This window comes from Silene latifolia, chromosome 6 (assembly GCF_048544455.1).
Source record: "Silene latifolia isolate original U9 population chromosome 6, ASM4854445v1, whole genome shotgun sequence".
Classification (NCBI taxonomy): Eukaryota; Viridiplantae; Streptophyta; class Magnoliopsida; order Caryophyllales; family Caryophyllaceae; genus Silene; species Silene latifolia.
Genome location: NC_133531.1, coordinates 60,473,211 through 60,482,498, shown reverse-complemented (window position 1 = coordinate 60,482,498; position 9,288 = coordinate 60,473,211). Strand labels below are relative to the sequence as shown.

The 9,288-nt window shown below is 42.6% G+C and overlaps 1 non-coding gene across 1 annotated transcript; it reads right to left on the bottom strand.

Moving 5' to 3' along the window:
• Window positions 1–7,464: 7,464 nt before the first annotated feature.
• Window positions 7,465–7,571, bottom strand: LOC141588999 (small nucleolar RNA R71). The gene has a single exon (XR_012519960.1). It is a non-coding gene; the product is annotated as a small nucleolar RNA R71 (small nucleolar RNA).
• Between the last annotated feature and the right edge of the window lie 1,717 nt (window positions 7,572–9,288).

Below are 9,288 nucleotides of genomic sequence, written 5' to 3'. Positions count from 1 at the left end.
AACTTCCTTCATGTTGGGATTAGGGAATCTGCGGTAGGAATGTGACGATGTAGTAAATAGTTTAGATGTGTTAATTGTGAGACTCTGTCACCATAGCAATTTAATTGTATTTTACCGACTTAGTTAAGTGCACGCTTCTGAGTCACCCTTTTAATCTGGCTAAAATTAATCCTTGATCGAAAGATTGGACTAAATAGGCCTGTTATGAACAGTAGACTACCCTGAGGAGAATGAAAGTTAAGTTAGTGGTATTTTAGGATAGAAAGTGGACCGAAAGGACCTTTCTATATCCGTCTCGCATTAATCTGTCTAAGCTGTTTACAGTTGAGTCACTGGACTACCGTAGTGAACCGAAATCCTGACATGTCCCTTCTCTATCTGATAGTTTAATCTTATTTCTCTGCCCTTACTGCTCTTGTCTTTACTTCTCTTCCCTTACACCTTTTAGTTTAGAAAACAATTCAAACAACCCCCCCCCCCCATTTGTGACCAAATAGACGGACTTCTACAGATATCTTGCCTCCCTGAGGAGATCGACCTGACTTCCCTAGCTATATAGTTAGTTTAGTTAGTTTATTTTTGATAGGTACACGACAGACGTATCAAATTTTGGCACCGTTGCCGGGGAGGCAATTGCCCTATCTGTCTTTGTTTCGTTTATTTTATCCGTCTCAGGGAATTTTTTTTCCTTGAGGCAGTTCTTATTTATTTTCTTTTAGTGTTGTTTATGCCCAGGTCAGACAAGTTTGAGTTAGTTGAAGCTGATTCAGAGCCAGAGAGATCATTCAGGCATAGACTCCGTCTGCAAAGAGAATCACGAAAGGAAGACTTGAGTACTTTCGAACCAGAGCTACATCATTTTATTTTCGCAGAAGACCAGTCTTTAGTAGAAGACATTCCTATTTCTGCCGATCAACAAGTAAAGATGCCAAAACTTTCTAGTCATTCGGTGCCTAAAGCAGCCTCGATTCCAAAAGGTTTCAATCTCCAGACTGAGGATGGAAATACATTCGACATCCGTCCTTCCTACATCAATCTGGTAGAGAGAAATCTTTATAGAGGTGTGGCAGGTGAAGACCCGAGGAAGCATATGGAGGTCTTTACAGACTATTGTTCTACTATCCCCGCCACAAAGGGGGTAACTCAAGACAAGATTAAGGAAGTTCTGTTTCCTTTCTCTTTGACTGATTCAGCCAGGGAGTGGCTGACTGATTTGGATCGCACAGCTGCAGGGGTTACAGATTGGGAGTCTCTTGCTCTTGCCTATTACAAGAGATATTTCCCTCCACAGCTCACCAATCTGCTGAGGGCCAAGATTACCAGTTTCAGGCAGGCTCCCGATGAGACTTTATATGAGGCATGATCCCGATTCAAGAAGTTGGTGAGGTCTATTCCTCACCATGGTTTTGACCCATGGTTTATATTTAACCAATTCTACAATGGGCTGTACGATAACCACAAAGCCATACTTGATGCATCATTTAATCGGAGATTCCAGGAAAATACCGACGATGATAAGGGATGGGCCCTTATTGAAGAGATGGCAAATCATAGTGCTGAGTATGGAAACCCGAGGGATAGTATAAGAACAGTTCATGCAGTAGATAAGCAGGTTGTGGCTCAGCTGGAAGCCATGAATGCTAGATTTGACAAATTGGAGTTACAGTCTGCTGGGGAGCCTCAGACGGTCCATGTGCTTACTAGAGGAGAGACTGTCACATGTGAGAGGTGTGGAAGCAATGACGGTCACACTGCTGTTGGCTGTCTTACGGAGAAGGAACAAGTCCTTGCCTTTCAACAATATAGGCAAGGAGGGGGTTCCTATTACAACAACCAAGGGGCAGTCCATCCCAATTTGAGGTGGACTAGTCAAAATGTGCTCAATCCTACTCCTCCTCTGCACCAGCAGCAGCCGTATGTTCCTCCACATAAGAATCAACAAGGCTTTCAGAAGCCTCCTTCCTTCGCTCCTCCCAATCATGGTGCTTCATCTTCCGGTGGGGTGAGTAAAATAGGTGAGCTTAAGTCTATGTTGCAGGCTTTTACAAAGCAGTGGCAGCTGAGTGATCAACAGAAAGATGCATCCATCAAGGCACTTGAAACTCAAGTTGCCCAATTAGCCACGAATCAATCCACAAGAAAGCAAGGTCAATTACCGACTAAAAATGAGAAAAATCCACATGAGACGGTAAATTTAATCAATTTGAGAAGCGGTCGTTCATATGAGGGACCGAAAGTGTTGAAATCAGACCCGAGGAAGGTTATAACTGTCGATGAACAGTGTTCTGGTGAAGAAAATGAGCTGACGGCCAAGAAAATACTCGATGGACTAGTTTCTGGAGGTCGATCGAGTACTTTTGCTGAAGAAAATGGTCGATCGAATGAAAATTCCACTCGATCGAGTGAACAGGAAAAGACAACTGTTCGATCGAGTGATTTTTCTACTCGATCGAGTGATCCTATTGAAGAAACTACTCGATCGAATGGGATTTTTGGTCGATCGAGTAGTTTGGATGACGGACAGCTTGATCGAGAGCCTGCTAGTGCTCGATTAAGTGAGAAATCACCTGAAAGACCTCGTTCGTGAGGTAAGAAGCGTCCAAAGGATACAGAGCTTGCTCCGGCTGATACATTGGAAGAGAGAAACAAGGGACTCGAGATACCCATCACGGTTCCCTTCCCGAGGCGTCTGCAGAGTACTAAAGCTAATCAACAATTCGACAAATTTGTCGAACTTCTGAGAAGCTTAGAAGTCACTGTGCCATTCACCGAATTGCTGACAAAGGTACCCTCTTACCTTAAATTTATGAAAGAAATTTTAACACGTAAGAGGCACATTAGTGATAATGAGACAGTAGCTTTGACTGAGGTGGGGACGGCCCTATTTCAAAATAAGTTACCTCCAAAACAGTCAGATCCGGGTAGTTTTTCAATTCCGTGTCACATCGGTACCCACGTAATTGATAACGCGTTATGCGATCTTGGCGCTAGCGTGAATGTCTTACCGCTGTCTCTGGCTAAGAGACTTGGTTTGACAAAGTTGAGTTGCACAAATATGACTGTTCAGATGGCCGACCGTAGCATATCACGGCCACTAGGTGTCATAGAAGATATACCTGTTCAGATCGGGAGGTTCTTTATTCCCGTTGACTTCGTTGTTTTAGACATCCCCGAAGATGCACATACCCCTATTATTTTAGGGAGACCATTTTTGTCTATTGCCCGTGCAGTAATAGACGTCGGGGGTAAGACGTTGACTTTTCAGGTAGGGGACGAGGAGCTGATATTCCATCAGTCTAAGTTCCGGAGGGCTCCCATGCAAGCTCAGCCTTGCAATGCCCTCTCTTCTATTGACCCTATTATTGACACTCCAAATGAAAATTTGGAGCATCGTGCTGCTATTGTTACCCCTCCGCCTCAGATTGAGAGGAAAAAGGAGGAAAGTTCGTCTGTTTTCCTTGCTGCAGGTACAGATGAGAGCAATGAAGGAGCTGTCAAAGAGTGTTGTGCAATTAAACACAGTCAGCTTGGGAATGATGACGCTACAACTGGTGAGAAAGGATCAAGGGTGAGAAAAGTTCGCGCATATGTGGATGTGAACTATTCTCCCCTGAATGAATCAAGTTCAAACTCATGGAAGCTAAAGAGGACGATCAATGTTGCTGAGATGACGTCCTCTAGTCAGGAGCCCTCCGAGGGGCTACTGGATTGCTTTGGGAAGTGAGCGGGGAAATGCCCCGTGTAACACCTTGTAAAAATAATTTTTGAATTTTCCGTTGAACTTCTTTTATTGCTTTTAATTAGGACAATTAGATTTTAGACAATTTTTAGGGTAGATTTAAGACTATAGACTGTTACGTAGCGTATTTGGTATTTTGGGATATTTTTGCACGTGTTCTTATGCAGGTTTGGGGAATTTTTACGCAATTCAAAGGAAGAATGACGAATTAAAGAGCTTACGCGAGAAAAAGAGCTCGATCGAGTACTTTTTGTACTCGATCAAGTGAATTGTGGTCGATCGAGTGATTCCTTTTAATCGATCGAGTAAAGCACAAATGAGGAGTTCTCGATCGAGTAAATTTTTACTCGATCGAGTGGATGAATTATCAAAGTCCTCGATCGAGCAGTTATAAACCACTCGATCGAGTGAAAACGCAAGGGTCACAGGGAGTTTCTCCTTTAACTGTTTACTTTTTGATTTCTATTTCATTTTCTCCCTAATTTTCGACTCCTCTTCCCTTTTTGCGATAAAAAAATCCCCAAATCCCCATTTTTCTTGCCCTCATACCAAATCCGTCACCTACATATTGTTGCTTGCTAATTAATTGTTCAAAGCCCTTTGTTTTCCCCTTGATTTGTGCCTTTTTACACGGTTTATTAGCGGGTTTAGGGTTTGCGGTTTTTGATCAAAAAAATCGCCATTTTTGCTTGTTATTTGAAGATTAATTGCAATTTGTAGGATTTCTAGCATCAAGTAAGTGATCCCTTCACCTCATTGCATTTTAATTTAATTAATTTTGCATTTTTATGAGGTAAATTAGGATAGGGTTTCGAAATTGTTGGTTTAGTCGAGTTTTTCGACTTATACTGTCATTGATTGCCTTTCTTTGCCTTACTTGATGATCAATCCCCATTCCTCATTGTTTGTTGCATGTTTAATTCGAATTTCACACGAAGTTTGCATCTAAAGATTCTTACAGTCGAAATTTTCGACTGAAAATTGGTCTTTGCTTCTGTCAAATGCTCAGTTAACTTCGTTTGTTGCTTAAATGCTGCTGTTGTTAACTGCTATCCCGCACCTATCGATGCTTACATGTTGGTATTCGAAAATCTTGAGGAAATTTGGGAATTTTTAGGGTTGTAGTCGAATTTTTCGACTGGTTGGGATTTGTCACGCTGTTACCATGCTGGTTTTCTTGCTGTAGCCGCTGTTTTTCTTATAAATTCCCTTGCCCTTGGTTTACAGGATGGACTCTAGCTCACTGCCCTCCACTAGTTCGACTTCTAGTCCATCCTTGACTGAGACAGTGGTCCCTGCTATTACCACCGCCGCCACTTCAGTTAGTACCGCAGCACCCGTGTTTTTAGTTTCAGCTGCCGGTACCATTTTACCCTAGCTAGCTCTGCTGCTAGTTCTGTTTCGGCTGCCACTTCAGTTACGGCCACCACCACTGCTAGCACTGCTGCTAGTCTTTCTTCGTCAGTGGTGGCCACAGCAGCCACAGTGATACGTGCCTAATGTATAGTCTTTTTAGCCTATTTCAGCACGTATTTCTATGCATTTTCATACTACTTTTATGGTATTTTGCCCCGAATTGGCTACTTTGGTTCGTTTTGTCCATTTTGTAGAAATGAATGCAAAAGTAGTGGAATCGTACTCTTTTTCGTCCTTTTTGCATGCATTTAGAGGAGACGGGATTGTTCCAGAGTGAGATACTGCATTTGAAGGCGCCGCGGCACGCATTACGAGGCATTTGGTGGCGGACTTGAGCTGAATTGAAGATGAAGCACTCGATCGAGCAGTTTTTCCACTCGATCGAGCAGTTTTTCCACTCGATCGAGTGGTTTCTACACCCCAAGATGGTCGATCGAGTAGTTTACTACTCGATCCTTAAGTTGCAGGAAGACCATTCACTCGATCGAGTAACTAGTTGGTCGATCGAGTGGATTTTGCTGAAGAGTTGATCGATCGAGTGGTTTTAATCCACTCGATCGAGTGGTTTCGATGGTTAATGGGCTTAATCAGCCCGTGTGTTAATTATCTCGCTAAACTTTGTTTGCTTTTCTATTTAAACCTATGTTAACTAGGTTAAGAACATCTTTTATCTATTTTTTCATCTATCAAACTTCCTACTGCAAAACTTGTTACGTTGCTTTATTCCTCTCTACTGTAACTTTATTTCGGGATTGCTTTTACTCGGATTTTGTGTTCTTTACGCCGGAATCGCTTGGATTGTAATTCCTTTCTCTTCCTTTAATAATAATTGATCTTTTGTTGCTTTAATTCTTCATTTTCGTTACAATTAGTTTCTGCCCTAATTTTCCTTATTGCAATTTATTGTTTATTTTACAATGTTTACTGCTGGGAATTTACTTGCTGTTAGTTTAATTAGCGATATGAGTAGCTAAACCCCTTTCATGTTGGGATTAGGGGATCTGCGGTAGAATTGTGACGATGCAGTGAATGAATTAGATGAATTAATTACGAGACTCTGTCACTATAGCAATTTAATTGTATTTATTCGACTTAGTTGAGTGCACGCTTCTATGTCACCCTTTAATCTGGCTAAAATTAATCCTGGATCAAAAGATTGGACTAAATAGGCCTGCTATAAACAGTAGACTACCCTAATGAGGATGAAAGTTAAGTTAGTTGTAATTTAGGATAGAAAGTGGACCGAAAGGACCTTTCAACATTCGTCTCACATTAGTTCGTCTGAATCATTTACAGCTGAGTCACTGGACTACCGCAGTGAACCGAAATCCTGACATGTCCCTCTCTTCTTGATAGTTTAAACCGATTTTCCTGCCCTTATTGCTCTTACTTTATTTCTCTTTTCTTTAATTCTCGTAGTTTAGAAACCAATTCAAACAAAACCCCCCAATTGTTACTTTAGGACTAGAATTAGACAGCTGATAATTACATTACCTCCCTGTGGATTCGATACTCGACTGCCTCTGCTACATTTTAGTTGAGACCGTTAGGTTTTATCTTTGATAGGGTTGCGATAGCCGTGTCAAATTTTGGCGCCGTTTCCGGGGAGGCAATTGTTTAAATTATTTGTTGTTTTATTTTTAGTCTTTCTTTTAGTTTAAGGGGCATCCGTTCCTTAAACTATTCTTATATTCTATTTGTAGCTTCTTCTTATGCGCTGGTCACAGGGCGGTGAATTATTGCCTTACAATCCTGAGATTGAGAAATCTTTGCGCGAGTTGAGGCGATCAACTAGGGTATTGCCGACAGAGGAAGAGATGAGTACTCTGTCTAGTTATTACGAGAACGCTCTGTTTGAGGAAGATCCATCTTCATCTCCTATTTCTAATTCATCAGCTGAGACCGTCACTTCTCCGGACTTTCCAGAAATGGCCGAAGAAGCAACTATTGCCAGTCACTCTGAGCCGACAGCTGCGAATCTCTACAAAGGGTTCGAACTGCCAGGGGAGGCAAGGAAATTCGAGACAAAGCCTTCCTATATTAACTTGGTTGAGAGAAACCAATTCGGGGGAGCTGCAAATGAAGATGCAGCCAAGCATATGGAGATTTTTATCGATTATTGTTGCTCTATACCTCCGCCGACTGGTGTGACTCAGGATCAGATAAAAGAAACCATGTTTATTTTCTCACTCCGCGATGCTGCAAGGGAGTGGTATAGGGATCTGGACCGAGCTGCTCATGGGATAACTGACTGGAATTCGTTGGCTTTAGCATTTTACAAGAAGTACTTCTCTGCCTCGAAGATTAATGCTATTAGAGCTCAGATCACGAGCTTTAAACAGGGGCCTGATGAGAACTTTCATGAAGCATGGGTCCGTTTCAAGAAGCTGGTGCGAACCATTCCGCACCATGGGTTCGAAAAATGGAGTCTTTGCAATCAGTTCTATAATGGGCTGTCATCGACGATCGAGAGCTATTTTGGATGTCTGCGAGCCAATGGCCGATTTGTTGAGAACATGGGAGAGACTAAGGGGTGGAAGATCATTGATGATTTGGCCACCCATAAGGTCAATATGGGAACTCCGGAGGCAATCAAAGAAGAGTCATCTTGAATCTTCTTCTGTAGCTGCACTAGAAGCTCTTACCGCGAGATTTGACAAATATGAGTTGGGAGGAGCTTCCAAAGGAGGGATGTATCGGTAAATGTCTTGTTTTCGGACGGTCCTTTCGTCTCAGAAGATGTGGAGCTGAGGGACATGTTTCGGAGAATTGTCCTAGTCCTTTTGAGCAATGTGCTTTGCCTTTCAACATTACAGTGACAAATACTTATTATGAGCCGAATGTCCATCCCAATTTGAGGTGGACAAGCCAAAATGTGCTCAATCCTACTCCTCCTCCGAACCAGCAGCAGCCGTATATTCCTCCACACAAGAATCAACAAGGCTTTCAGAAGCCTCCGTCTTTCAATCCCCCTAACCATGGTGCATCATCTTCCGGTGGGGTGAGTGAAATAGGCGAGATAAAGTCTATGTTGCAATCCATTACAAAGCAGTTGCAGCTGAGTGATCAACAAAATCAACAGAAGGACGCGTCTATTAAGGCACTTGAAACTCAAGTTGCCCAATTGGCCGCGAATCAATCCTCGAGAAAGCAGGGTCATTTACCGACTCAAAATGAGAAGAATCCACATGAGACGGTAAATCTGATAGAATTGAGAAGCGGTCTTTCTTATGAGGGACCAGAAGTGTCGAAATCAGACTCGAAGATAGCTGTAACTGATGGTGAACAGTGTTCTGTCGAGAAAAAAAGGGCTCACGACAAAGCAATTGCTCGATCGACTGAAATCTGGTGTTCGATCGAGCAGAACTGGAGATGAAAGTACTCGATCGAGTGGTTTTTCCACTCGATCGAGTGAAGCAGAAAAGGGAGTTGGTCGATCGAGTGGGAATTTTACTCGATCGACTGATTCTGAAGGAGAAACTGCTCGATCGACTGAAGAAATTGGTCGATCGAGTAGTATTGACGACGGGAAGCTTATTCGAGAGCCTGCTAGTGCTCGTTTAAGCGAGATATCACCGGAAAGACCTCGTTCGAGAGGTAAGAAGTGTCCAAAGGATACAGAACTTGCACCGGAAGATACATTGGAAGCGAGGAACAAGGGACTTGAGATACCCATCACGGTTCCCTTCCCGAGGCGGCTGCAAAATACAAAAGCTAATCAACAGTTTGGCAAATTTGTCGAACTTTTGAAGAGCTTGGAAGTCACTGTGTCGTTCACTGAATTGCTGACAAAGGTACCCTCTTATTTAAAGTTTATGAAAGAAATTTTATCGCGTAAGAGGACTATTATGATAGTGAGACCGTAGCTTTGACTGAGGTGAGGTCAGCCCTATTTCAAAATAAGTTACCTCCTAAGCAGTCAGACCCGGGTAGTTTTTCAATTCCGTGTCATATCGGTATGCATTTGATTGATAACGCGTTATGCGATTTAGGCACTAGCGTGAGTGTCTTACCGTTATCTGTGGCTAAGAGATTTGGTTTGACAAAGCTTAGTTGTACCAACATGACTGTCCAGATGGCCGACCGTAGTTTATCATGGCCACTAGGTGTAGTAGAAGACGTACCTGTTCAGA